This window comes from Tetrao urogallus (assembly GCF_951394365.1).
Source record: "Tetrao urogallus genome assembly, chromosome: 15".
Lineage (NCBI taxonomy): Eukaryota > Metazoa > Chordata > Aves > Galliformes > Phasianidae > Tetrao > Tetrao urogallus.
In genome coordinates, this window is record NC_136828.1 from 12,943,323 (window position 1) to 12,957,035 (window position 13,713).

General features: G+C 42.4%; 1 protein-coding gene across 1 annotated transcript in view; it reads left to right on the forward strand.

Moving 5' to 3' along the window:
* The window catches only part of PRKAR1B (protein kinase cAMP-dependent type I regulatory subunit beta), a gene marked incomplete at its 3' end in the record, with an annotated part of 84,864 nt that overhangs the window by 33,112 nt on the left and 38,039 nt on the right, over positions 1-13,713 (forward strand). The gene's annotated exons all lie outside the window — the stretch shown is intronic.

Sequence of the window (13,713 nt, forward strand, 5' to 3'; positions counted from 1 at the left end):
AGAGCATGTCCTACAGTGGGACTGTAAGCATGTGTTGTTCTAACACAGCCCCAGAATGCCCAGGCTGCTGCAGTTTACTCCTCTGGGAGGCGTAGGTAAGGGCTGCAAGTTTCTCTCACTTTGCTTTCCAAAACAATTGTTCAAAGAACAAGAAAAACATATGGCATCAAAAAAGCCGGGTCTCCTGAACCATTAAGGCTTTGTTGCAGCATATCTGCTGCCTTATTTGCAGAAGGTTTTAACACTTGACCTGAAAAGTCAACAAAAGAATCACCATCTCCCGTCTTAATAAATTAAGTTCTATCTTCTCTAATCACTTCCTACAAACACACAAAGTCATCTGTTTCCTTTTGGCTTAGATCTTGTATACTGTTTGGAGGAAGAAGGTCTACTTTTGTCAGCACTCCTGTTAAATTTATTTGCTTTTCTAGTTCAAGGAAAAAGCCTATAACTCTGAAAGTCATCCAGTGCTTTTATTTATTTATTTTGTCCAGTTTGATTGATAGGTCTTTGTTCTGAGCATGCACAGGATTGACCACAACTACTGTAGAAGTGCCTCTTGTTAAAACACTTGCAGCATATCCATGTGTTACCTTCCTGTGCTTGTCTTCCTTGGGAAGAACCTTGACCTTAACTAAAGCTACACTGTTTTCAGAAGCACTCCCTGGGAGTCAGTAACTGAAACTTTTCTGCTAAGTCTAGAGCTCAACAGTTGTTCAGGTGGGTTTGCTGTATGCATCTATTCAATTAGAAGCATCAATAATAGTAATAATAGGAATAATAGAATAATAGAAACAGAGCAGCAAGTTTGCACTTACAGACTTAAGTCCTGACTTCCCTTGGTGCCTTGGAAACATTTCACTGGACAAAGAGAGTCGCTTGGTGAAGCAGTAATGCCACCCTTAGATATCATCAGTGTTGACATATGCAAATAGCAGTATCTGCCCCTGCTCCATAATTGGTCGTTTGTTCCTTCTAGCATAAATAAGAAAATGTGCTTTGAAAAAATGATGTTGAGGATGTTTTTTTTTTTTCCCAAATAATTTGTGTGAATCTCTCTAGATAGAGATATGTTCAGAGATGTGTCTCTGGATGTATACATACATACATATTTATTTATTTTATGTTTCATAGACCATCAAGATTTATTGTCCTTAGTAGTAAATATTGACCTTGGATTTATCTCAGTCAATGTTTACCTCTTAGGCCAATAAATCTTGAGGTTCACCTTAACAGAAGTCAATATCTGCTTAGTGTTCAGCTCCATCATTAATATAAATATTTTAGTGACCTTTGCATGTATTAGTCTATTTTTTAAAGTTAACTCAGTGTTTCAAATCCTACGGCACATCAGTGGGTTATTTTTCAGATCTGTTTATTCATTTGAGATTTTTCTTATGATCTCCAGTAGAACTGTCAAGTGTGCTGTGGCAGAAAGTGTGTATTTTTGAAGAGAATCTCTGGAATGTCAGTGTATGTTGCTGTTTAAAGTGGAGGATGAAGTGGCCCGTAGTAGCAGGCTGTTTGTGCATCATGCATTTATCTGCCAGCAGGGTATATGCGTTGCACTGATAGCCTCTTTTTTTCCCCAAGATTTTCTTTGTATGAGCGACTCTTTCTGAGCTCAAGTGTTTGCTTTTCTGTATCTTTCCCTGAGCTGAGGGTGAGCAGGGACCTTTAGACCACCTGGTCTGACCTTTTTATCTCCTGCCATCTTTACCTTCTCTATTTAAGAAACACTTTTCACTGCCTTCCTCCTCCCCACTCTTTTCACCATCACCAACGTGAAATTTGTCTACAGTGTTCTTATTATAGTTGTCTTTTTAAATTGCACTTGATTTGGGATGATGACATCTCGGTCTGTATCCAAGCTGAAGTGTCCCAAAGGCTGAAGCAATGCTTTGTGCATCTCCACAGCCAGTCAGCCATCAACGCACACAAACACTGCCCCTTTCTGCCTCCAGTTGGCTGTGGTGTATACAGAGATGTGAGCATTGCTTCTAATTAGGAGCTGAAGCCATTTGGCCAAGAGTGGAGTCCCTGCAGACTTCTTCCCCCTAAGAATGACATGCAAAGTGGGCTCCAAAGCAGCCTGCCTGCCTGCTTCTGCCCTGAGGGAAGCACACAAGCTGTGTCCCCAAGTCAGGAAACCCTGTCTTTGCCACAAAGCTGCCCAAAGGCAAGATTTCTGCAGGATCCAGGGCAGTCATTTAATTTGGGCACCGAGCTCAAAATTCTTCTTGTTATCATTATGGCATTACAAAGCACATATATAATACTTGTGATCACAAGCTTCTTCAGAAGCACAGATAAGAGAGATGTTCTTTGTCCCAGAATGTTCTCACTCTAAAACCCTGATTCCACAAACCATTTTTCATTAAATTATCCCTTTTATGTCAGGTCAGAGCAGTGACTGTTCACATGGGTAAGAGCTGGCAGGGTGAGACCCTTTGCAAGTCCACAGAAAATTTGCTGTGAACGTGGAGAGCTTTCTATTATTCACTACAAAAATCCATGATCAGGCTGCAGGGGTAAATGCTTTTAAAATGTTGTTCTATGGAGAATTCTGATCCCTGTCACATAAAACAGCATAAATGTCAGACCGTGGGTTTATATGAATATTCCCTGCAGAGAACCAAATACAAGGAATTAGTTGTTCTCTTGTCCTATTCCCTTTAATTGGATTTATTTTAAGTGGGCTTTAGTATAGATGTTTCTGAAATTTCTTTATTGTATTTTGGAATCTCATATCAACATGAATAGAGCCAGCTTGCCCTACATTCAAAAATATATAAGCAGCAAAATCTTTTGACTATCTGTTTTGGACTGTTGTTTAAGCCTAACCTAAATCAGTTCTCAGTTTACAGAAGGAGTATTTTGAGATGCCTGTGCCGGAGCAGTTTGTGGCAGTGTGTCCAGCTATACCTGATGATTTTGTTCCATCCTTGCTTTGTGTTCAGAAATAAACGTCAAAGATGCGATTGTGTTGAGATGATTTGGCTCAGCCAAAATTATCAAGTCTCCAAGTGATGGAACCGTGAAGCATTTTTTCTCCCCAAGGTTCACGTTCAGAGGGATGTGTGTGCTACAGGCCATATCAGCACTGGTTTATGCGTGAGGCCCGATGGAGCAAGCACGGCACTTGGCTGCTTTTCTGCAGTGCATGCCTCTAAGTCAGACCGAGGAGCAGCTTACCGTTGTCAGCATTTGATTCATAGAGTTGTGTAAATGGGCAAAAAATTCCTTTCTGTCATGCCAGAGGCCAAATTAAACAGAAATCTATGAGTGAGGAGGGTTATTTAGTCGTGAGGAAACAAGATGAGTTGAGCGATGATGTACCCTCGCAAGGTTTGGCAGTTTGTTTCGGGCCGAGTTTGTCTTGCTTTATGTAATGCCACAAAATACAGTTCTTCCTGCTGAGCAGAGATGCTAGTGGTGTGAAGGCAGACGTGGAGCCAGCAGAATGCAGCAGAAAGGTGTGAGCTCCACGCTCTGCTGGGAGCTGGGCTGGCAGCAATGAAGCCATCCACACTGACACTGAGCCACCAGCCTGCCCTGTGAGTTCTTCGTGTTCCCTTTCAAGCAGGCATCTCAAAAATGCGCTGCAGATATGTAGGAAGGCATCCTGGCAATAGTAATGAAAACGAGGTGTTTGTGAGTTGGGTTTTTAAGGCAGCAAACTGATAGTGCGTGAGTGTGGCGTGGCTGGAAGTAGCAGGTGTTCCTGCCAGCAGTGGGGCTGGGTGTCTTCAGGATTACTTTGATGTACGTTTTAGTGGTTAGTGAAGAGTCTGACGGAAAATTACTGAGAAAGATGGAACAAAGTAATGCAACTGTGTCTGAACCTATCTGTGTATGTGCGAAGAAAGCGTGCCCTTAGGTCTGTATTTGTACAGTCAGTAGATTTAAACAGCTCCTCGTGCTTGAAGAGCTCCCTTGGTTCAGGTGTCGGCACATACAGATCAGTAAAAACAACGTGTGTATCTTCTGATCTAATCGACCTCTACTTTCTTGTTCTCTGAATTAGTGACGCTGTAAAAAATGAAGCTGCTTTAATTGACGTAGCTGACTGAAATGCTCTCACAAAAGAATTATTTATTGTCTCAGGAAATTTTATCTCTGGTTCATTTTATTGTAAAGATTCTATCTCAGAAAAGCTGTGAATCAGAGATGAAGGGGAGTAATGATAAACTCAGGGAAAACATAAGGAAAACGTGTGGGTGTTTGAGTTTGCACATGTCTGTAAGCTATTATAGATATGCAAATACAAAATCAAGTGCTTGTGGACATGTGGTTTTGTGTCAGCTATGAATTTTATTCATCACTGTTTAACACTAGATCTGTACAATTTTGGAAAATAATTCTGACTCGCGCTAGATAACCTTTATCAGCTTTTTTATAATGATTTCATTTACTGATCCAATTATATAGTAAATTGAATCCTATCCACTAACACGAGCTGAATGTTTTTATTATATGCAGCTGCTTGATATCCCCAGGTGTGGGAGAACACAGCGCGGATGGAAATTAATTAAGTGAGATGTGGGAGATGGCTGTGGCCGTATGTTATGTGCTTGTCAGCCGGAGGAGACGCGTGTCAGACTCGGCGTGATCAGTTGCAGCATGCGCTTCCCTGGCTTGCAGGAGGCACACAGCGGAGTGGCAGGGGATGGAGCTCTGCAGCCCCTGCCTTTGCTTGCAGATCGCTTCCCTGCTCTTCCAGCAGCACCGTGTGTTGGTACACACCTTGCACGAGGTGCCCGAGGAATTTCCTGATAGGCAAAACTGTTTTACGCCAAGCTGATTAAAAACCTGCTCTGCATTTCTGTTTAGCACCTGATCACTAATGCTTGCAGAATCCTAAATGGCGAGGGCTGCTAGGCTCAGAAAGGAAACATTTTTCAAGTTTTTTAAAGATGAAAAGCAACCAAAAAATGTCCTTACGTGTTTCTGTGCTGATATATTTCCAGGCACAGTTACTTCTGGTGACACTCAAGCCTTTCCTACACGTGCAGAAACCATGCGTATAAAAACGGTGCACAGGAGCAGTATGTGATTTGGGAACAATAATACAATAATACAGTTTAATTTTCCAATATTTATAGAGAACTCTAGGAGTGAATCTTGCACAGAAAAAGCAGAATAATTTAAATCAGTGAATATTAGGTTCATTACCAAGTTCCTACAAGCACAAGTAGCTGTTAGTAGGTATGCTGTGTAAATTGGTAAATTAACTGGTAGAATAAGTCTTTGTGAACAGTTTGTTGGTCAGAGAGCTGCGAGGAAACGTAAATATGTAACATTTGTTTCTCATTAAAGCATGTCCTCCCCATCTCAGTTTCAAAGGTAGAACAGAAAGCAGCATTACCGTTACGGGTGAAGTATTTCTCTTACTTGCAAAATGTGAGCAAGAGGTAATATACATAGTATGAGGGTTTTTTGGTATTTGCTTACGTTCACACGCTATGTAATTTACCATAGTTCACTATTCAAGATAATGTCTCCTAACCCATTATTTGGCTGTATGTTGCTGTGTCTCGAAGTTGAGCATCTGCTCCCAGAGATAAGATAGTGGTGCGTTTTGTACTGCAAACCTCTGGGAGTTCCTTAAATCTCACTATTTGCTAATTTATTTCTGAAGAACTTCAGCTGCAGAGCTGCAGTAACCCCTTAGATTCGTGATCCATATCAGTGCCATTTGCAAGGGCTTCTTTAGCTACATTATCAGTATTCAGGTGTGGATGAGGGATAGTGCAGAGTCACTCTTGGGTTTAATTGGGATAGTCCAGAAGAGGGAGCTTGGAATTAAAGAGTGAAGAGATTTAAAAAATACCAGAGGGAATAAATTGTTCAAATATGGGAACTTTGTTATGGTCACCCTTTATCACTGGTGGAATTCACTTCATATTGGTAACAGATTTCTTTTGGGGTGGTAATTGTTCCTGTGATGCTGTCTTTCTGTCCCAGTAGAAGCAATTAAGTCAAGATATTTATTTTTTCAGCAAGGTATCTGCTGTTTCTTCTCTAGAATGTTTGAGAAAGGAACAAATAATTGATTGCATGGAGCCTACATGTAAATTGTGTACACTCATCTGTGACTTACAGAGCTGTCCTCCTCAGTTAGCTCAAATGCACCGACCTTGTTTCGATTACTCTAGAGATGAATTTGGCCCACTTTTCTCGTGTACATGATTTTTCATTGTGATAAGCATTTCCCCAGGTCACTTCTGGAATGCCAGTGTGTGCAGAAAACAGCTCTGACTTTGTTACAGTGCCCTTCTCTACTTCTTATCGTGATGTATTTGGAACTTTCTCAAAGTAAAAGCTTCAGTATATTATACTTGCAGCAATGCAGGTCTTGTTGCATGTAAATGTCATAAATGCCTCTACTTTCATGTTGGAGTCCTGTACCTGCTAGCTGAGGAAGGAGGTTCTAATCACTTATCCTTCTCCGAATAAAACAGAAAGAAGCCTGTGCAGTCTGGTGTGTGTGTTTAAATATGCATATATATGTTTGTACATCATAACCGAGTAGAAGCTGTATGTGACCCAAGTTCCTCAGATTTTTTTTCTTGTTTGCTTTTCTCTTGGCATTTCATTTCTTTCCCCCATTTTGAGCCTTACTTGCAAGATTAAAATCTTGAGAATACAGAAAACAAACCAGATAGGATTAAGGTCAATTGAGATATCATTTTACAGCGTCTTGTTCTGATTTCAACCTTTTACTAAGAAACTTCATTTCTTAATAATATCATAGCGAAAAGCAGGTTCTCAGAAGCTGTCACAGTAGGATGTTAGACGGCTTCAGCGCTTTAAAAACCATTTTCAACGGGAAATGACATCAGCCATTTTCCACAGGACTATTCAGTTTCATCAAACTGATTCTTTTCTGCAAAAAAACACGTTGGTGCTTCATTTGTGATCAGGATCTTCTGATAGGCACCCGGCCCGTGGCGGCGCGGTGCTCGCGGTGATGTGCAGCTGGGAGATGGTCTCGTTGCCATTATTTGTGCAGAAGCGTGCAGCCTGTCTGCGCACAGCGCATACTTTCCGTGCATTACGCTCGGGATCTCCTCCAGCTGGCCTCCTGACTCACGCTCCCCTGCCTCCGCCGTGTCTGTGGCTCAGCCCTGTCCCACCTCATCTCTCGCAGCGAGGGAAGCTCGCAGCCAGGCCCCAGGCTCCCGTCTGTGGAGGGGACTAACAGAGGTCCCCCGTCCTACCTGCTGCTCCGTCAGGGCTGCTGGCTCTACTCTAGGGCCTTGCTCAGTCTGTCTTTGAGCTTCTGCCCTTCTCTGGGCCCCTCTTCTAGTGTTTGAGCGCCCCTAGAGCAAAATATTTTTTCTTTATCTCAGGTGGGAATTTGCCCTATTCCCATTTGTGCCTGTTGGTTACATCCTCCTGCTCCGCACCTCTAATGAGAGTCTGGCTCTGCCTCTTCTACAGCATCCCATTAAGCAGCTATAAGCACCACCGAGCATCTTAAGAGAATAAGTGCCGTCCTCCCATTCTGCCTTCATCTGTGTGCTTCAGGCCCTGGGTCATTTCAGTGCCCACCATGGACTTACTCCAATTTGTCGGTATCTTGGATGAGGGAACCCAAAACTGAATAGAGCACACTATGCTGTCTTACACTGCCTCTGGCACTGGGACGTGCTGGAAGGCATGGCTCTCCCTCAGCCTTGTAGCACGGCTGCCATAAATGCTGGTCTGAGGAGCAGGCAGGAGCAGCAGCCTGGACGTGAGCCATGGGCTGGGCTGTGTGCCTTGTTACCCTCCAGACACAAGTCTTGGCCTCTTCTTAGGGGATCACTTCTTAATGCCGTTGACCACAGCAGATGGTTTTCCAGAGGAAGATCCCGCAGAAGCTCTTTCCCTTTGAAAGCTCTTTTTAGCATTGAAGATGATGCGAACCGCTGACTTGTAGACGTATAAAGAGTCCGTAGAATAAATTGATGCTGCACTTCAAAAGTTTCACTCTGGTCATTGACTGTACTAATTAATTAACCTATAAAAGGGCTTCATAGATCATTAAAAATGGAAATACTTCACAGAAATAGGAGGCAGTGGTGTTTTATTTCTTTCTGTTTCACAGACCTGCGAGTTATGTGGATTTGTGACTTAATAAATGTGTTGGAATTAGACATGGACTCTTGTTTTAACCTGCCATTCAGAATGTGTTCTCATGTCCAATTTCAAAGACTTATATGGTCATTATGGTAAAACTAATGTATGGCTGAATTGTAATAGTAATTAAATATTGGTCATTATAATGAGGTAATTAAGTGTTCTCAATTGCTAATAGCCTTGTTTATTTTTATAATTAACTTATTGCTCTCCTAACAGGAAAATAAGTTAATGAGGTGGTTACATAATGCTTTTATGAACACTTCATACTGACTCTCTGTCTTAGGTATGTGTCTGTGACACCATGCAGTTGTGGGCTCTGGACCATTAATTTTAAATACTTCTAGAAAGGAATCTTTTCTTTCACCTGTGCATGGTGCACTGTGCATTGTGCTGATTTTATTCTCAGCAGTCATTCAATAATAGTAATTGTTTCTAGTGCAGAATCAGCACTGACATCAGCGGCAGCAGCAGTGACATGCAGCATCTGTAGGAATGGATCAAGGGTTTATACTTTATGTGCACAATAGCATGAAGCCTCCCATTTCATTCCATGGTAAAGTACTGCAATTATTCCTTCATTACACAGATGTTAATTGAAGCAAGTTGTCTGCTTTAAATTCTGGGCTCTTCATCCTTTCAGGAGGAGCAGTTGTTCGAACAATTGCTCGAAAGTTTTTATCTTTTCAGGAAATGGAAGAGAAGAAAATCCTAGACGTGAGAGAGAAGAGAAAAACCTCCAAAACTTCAGAAATCTTAAAATAGCACCCAGATCCGAGTCTCAGCTAATGAAAGGTGGAGTTATTATCAGCCCTGTTTACTAAACTTACGAGGTTTCCAAGTTGGAAAGATTTAAAACACTGGAGTCTTCATGCTGAAGCAGTCTTACTCCAAGAAAAAGTTGCGTGTCTTTGTTGAATTCTGCCAGAGCAGCTACATATCTTTTAAACCTATCCTCAAGAAGACAGGGCTTTCTTTGTCTTGTTAGAGAGATAGCAAAGGAAGAAGAATCTCCGTGTTGCACACGTACTGAAGGCTTTCTGAGATTGCCTGCACAATGAAATTGTTGTGATTGAATTCTGGCAAATTATAACCTGCAGGGATAATGAGGATTTTCCATTTTTCCCTAGCACATATACATTTTGTCTATTCCGTTTTTCCTTTCCTGTAATGCATTCAGCACAGCAAGGGCTGGAAAGAAATCTGATTGTGAAACTGATAAATTGTCTTACATAGTTTCCCTATTTTGGCCATTGCCATGGTCTGGTCCTGAAAGTGCTTGGAATCCTTGTTCTCTCGCTTTGTTTTAACAAGCTTGCTCTTGGTTGCCCATTGCCTGTGCTTTATTACCTGCACTGCACTTTTTTTTTTGCCTATCTCATATTCCGCACTGACTCCAGGCAGCCTCAGTGCAAAAGCAGATGAGATGATTTATTTTTGTCATTCACTTTTTCTCACGAGAAAGAGAAGCTCTCGGGCCTGCCCTCTCTGCGAGCTTCCTCTTAGCACAGTCATTTGCGTCTTGGCAAGCAGGGTATATAAAATGCTACTGAATTAAATCAGCAAAGTGTTTCATCACATTTATTTTGCAATCAGTGTGATAGATTCTTTGCTGGTATAAACAGCTGCAGTCTCGTTGATTCAAGTGGAGTTTTCCTTCTCTGCATGAAGCAGGAGTTGGCTCAGGCCGTGCAGGTATCACAGTCACACAAATGACAGACAGCAGAGGATCAGACCTTAAGGTTGCAGCCCTGACCTCAGTTGTCTGCAGTTCTCCCTTATGCTCGTGGAAGACGCTTCATGTGTTAAGACTTGCTGCAGCTCTTTGATATCTTTGACCTTTTTGAAAAAGTTTCGTACATTTTTATATTCCCTAAGAAGACAGATGGTATTTTTTGATTGCATAGATAGAGATTTCATGTCTAAACACATTTCTTGGTTTCACTTTGTTGGACTAGTTAACCGTTCTGTATGTTCTATGCTGTTCAGATGCTTTTCTTGTAAATTTTTTGGTTTTTTGAATGATATTATCAAAAAGTTACAAGGAATTAAACATGCAGAAGTCTCTCTGGAATACATCAGTCATATCACGCTACCGTCTCCCTTTGGATCCAGATGTGAATACTCATGTACATGCAATCCCACCTACGGCTACAGTTCCAAGCCAGAAATTGTCCTTGATACCTTCTGGTTGGCTCCAAGTGCCACAGTTAACCAGGTGCAAATCCTCTGGAAGCAGGCAGGGAAGTTGTGAAAAAATTACAGAGCCTATCAGAAGTGTTGACTCTCGAGAGGTTGAGAAGGAGCCCTCTGAATGCTGATGCTGAGCCCAGGAGGCACCGATGCATCTCCCGTGTTTGCAGTCTCATGAAACAGCTGCTGAAATCTCAGAGCTGGAGCCCTGTTTTCTTCTTCCATTACCTGCACAAATCATCTGGAAACATGGCAAACGATAACATTTCCATTTGAACAAAATAAGGAAATCCCTGCAAGCAATTCTCGTTTAGAGCACAATAAAAAAAGCCCTGGCAAAAAATCAAACCCTTTCCATCAGTTCAGCACACAGCATTGCTTGCACAGTTGGTGTCAACAGTTTAGTGCTGGTGTGGAGGCAGGAGACAGAGGCTGCTGTGTTCTTGGTGGTGCAGCTCAGACAGAGAAGATGAAATCATGGTAGTTCAGCATTGGGTGAAAACTTAACTAGTGGTTTTCTGGCTTTCTCTTTATGCTGTAATTTAGGAACGAGCATGTGTGTGTCTGTGTTTAATTATTTAACAATGCCTTCCAAGGCAAGAAGGGCATCTACCTACGTGTGCAGAACGGCAGCAGAATGTAGCTACAGTCTTTGCTTTGGCACCGTGTTGGTGAGGGCCTTTCTTTAACTGTAACGGCCAGTGAGTGATTCTGAATGGCTCAAAAAGAGGCACAAGATACAGGAAAAAAGCAACCGCCCATGTTTTGGCCCTGCCTAGATTATTTGTGCCTCCTCTGAGTGCTACTTCTTAGCTCCTTCAGTATTTAAAGCTTCACTTGTTTTCTCCATGTAGTTCAGACCCAGGACACATGGCTGGAACTGGATGCGGAGCATAGGCTGACTGCAAGAGAGAAGATATGTCTGCTTACTGCAATTTCACATTTTGGCTTGAGTCAGGAACAAACTTTTCAAATTTTCAAAGCATTTTGGCATGTTGATCCTTGTGACATGTTTATTTCGGCAACTGTGAATAAAGGCAATAAGAAAATTCTCAAAATGGATTTTACACTTAGTTTGAATTAAATGAAAAGCCGGATTTCATGCAGGGACCGTAAGTGTTTGCTACATTTGATGACAGTCATTTCCAGAGGGCTGATTTTCTTTGGTGCTATTCTAAATGTCCCGGTTTTTGGCTGCCAGACTTGTAGGTTGGGAAACTTTGAGGCTGCCTCCTGATCCGTATCATCTGAGATCTGAGTCTGTTTAATGAATGTCAAACTGGGCATCCGAAAGCAGAAACACCCCGACTCATTAATCACCGTGAGAGATCTTGGCCTAACCATATAAGTTAAGAACAATAGTTCCCAAGGAGAAAGAAACGGGACTGTGTTTCCAGTGACAGTCGTGATATTGGTGTATTTCTTTCCCTAAGGAATGCCTATCGTTTTGCTTTAGAAATACAAATCAGCATCACCGTGACTTTGGATAACTTGTGCATGTGTGTTGTAGGCTAATGTTTGATGTCATGTCCTTCAGAGGTCCCTTCAAATATCTAAGACTTCGTCTCGTGAATCCTTTGCTGAATGACGTTGTATTTGTGATGCCAGAGGCAGAAAAATATTCACGTAACACTGCTGTTGCTGCCAACAGTCTTTGGGCTCATTACACCTCAACTGGAAGTTTTAGTGTGTGAGTTTTGACTAAAGAGTTTTTTGAAAAAAAAATTGCAAAGTCTTGTGGAAATGACTTGTGGAACATTTTGAAGAAGGGTGCAGTGCTATACATAATTTATTGGGCACTGTTTGTACGGTCAATTGTTAAGTTATAAATAAAATGCAGCCTTAGAGCAAAGATGAAAGGCTGAAATTGTGGGTAGTTACTTCCTCTGCGTTTCTGTTCCAAAAAAGAGTTTCCAAGTTTGCTCAGTCACATTTCGGTTTGGTTATTGATATTCACAGTGACGTGTCTATTTTCGGATGCATCACATCGAAGGCTTCGTTCTCTGCCCTGCAGAGTGCCTCTTCCTCCTGTAAATGGTGCAGAACTCTTCTTAAAGCTCAGTGAGGTGAGCAGGCACTGGGGAGTGGGTAAAATGGGGAGGCAGATGAGGCTCTGTGGTACAAAATTTCCAGGTCCCAGAGCTACTGAAGAATAGTTTGACTTGCCTGATTGACACAGGGTCCTCCAGTGACTGTTTCAGTTCAGTTCTAGTGGTGCTTTCCCCCATCACATCTGAACCTCAGCTGCTCAGCTGAGTGTGGGCACAGGAGCTGCACAGCCTGCTGCATGCTCGTGCTTTTCTGCTAAGAGAAGTCTCGAACCAGAGACATGCTGAGCTCATTCAAGTTCATTAGGAATGAGTTTGTTGGATTTTAGAATACAGTCCTTTTACTTTTCAGAATAATTTAATGTACATCTTTGCTTCAGTACTCAAAACCAACGAAGTTGTTGTCCGTAGAACCTGTGAGCTGGCTTGTTAGCTGTGTTGGACACATTTCCTGAATGTAATAGGAGTAGCACAGAGTGGGCCTGATGAAACAACAGAGGCAAAACGTATTGTCTTAGCATAGGCTTCAGCATCCTTTGCAGGTACCCTGGAGCAGCAGGAGGTGCTGACACAGTGCTGTGGTGCTCCATCTCAGCCCTGGGAGCAAAACCGTTCTGGCTGCTTGAGAGGAAAGACATGACCAATTTGAACTTAGGAGTGAAACATTTCCTAGAGCTGAGCCTGAATAAATTCTGGAACAGTTGAACAGGAAATAAGCTAATAATGGGATTTTACAATACGCATTTCCCTTATAAGGCATTGAAATGCAACGTGGGTTTGTTGCTGATCTTCTGGCTGTTTTGATGAAAATTTTACATTTCTTCACTGCTTGCACTCCTTTATGCTCGTGAGGAATGTGCTCTGTCCCAGTCTGAAGCATGTCATCTCTTGCTGGTGGTCCATGAATGGGCTGATCCCACAAAGACCAGCAGTTCGCAGTTCCTCCTGGCTGCCTTTTGTTTGCCTTGGGGAGCTGCTTCCTTAGCCCCTGTTCCTGATGCGTAGGAAGGGGAAGAGAGGTGGGGAGCACCCTTCTCTGTACTGTTCATGCATCTGAAAATAGTAAGTTCCCCAAAATGCCGGTGTGGGGAAAGGAAGCCCAGGCTCCAGGGAGCCTGCTGTATCCCTCAGTAAACAAAGGACTGGATTTGGGCAAGTTGCCCGAAGTGTTGGTGCAGGGTGCGTTCCTGTCCTCACTGCTCTGCCTGGCCTTTTAAGGATATGTGACAGTATGCTTAAGAACACAGTAAGGTGTGTAATTCAGCAGTGATTAATGAGCATAAGGCTCTTCTGTAGCTTCAGTGTTTCTATAGCATCGGTCAGATTCCCTTCTCACTGGTAGCTC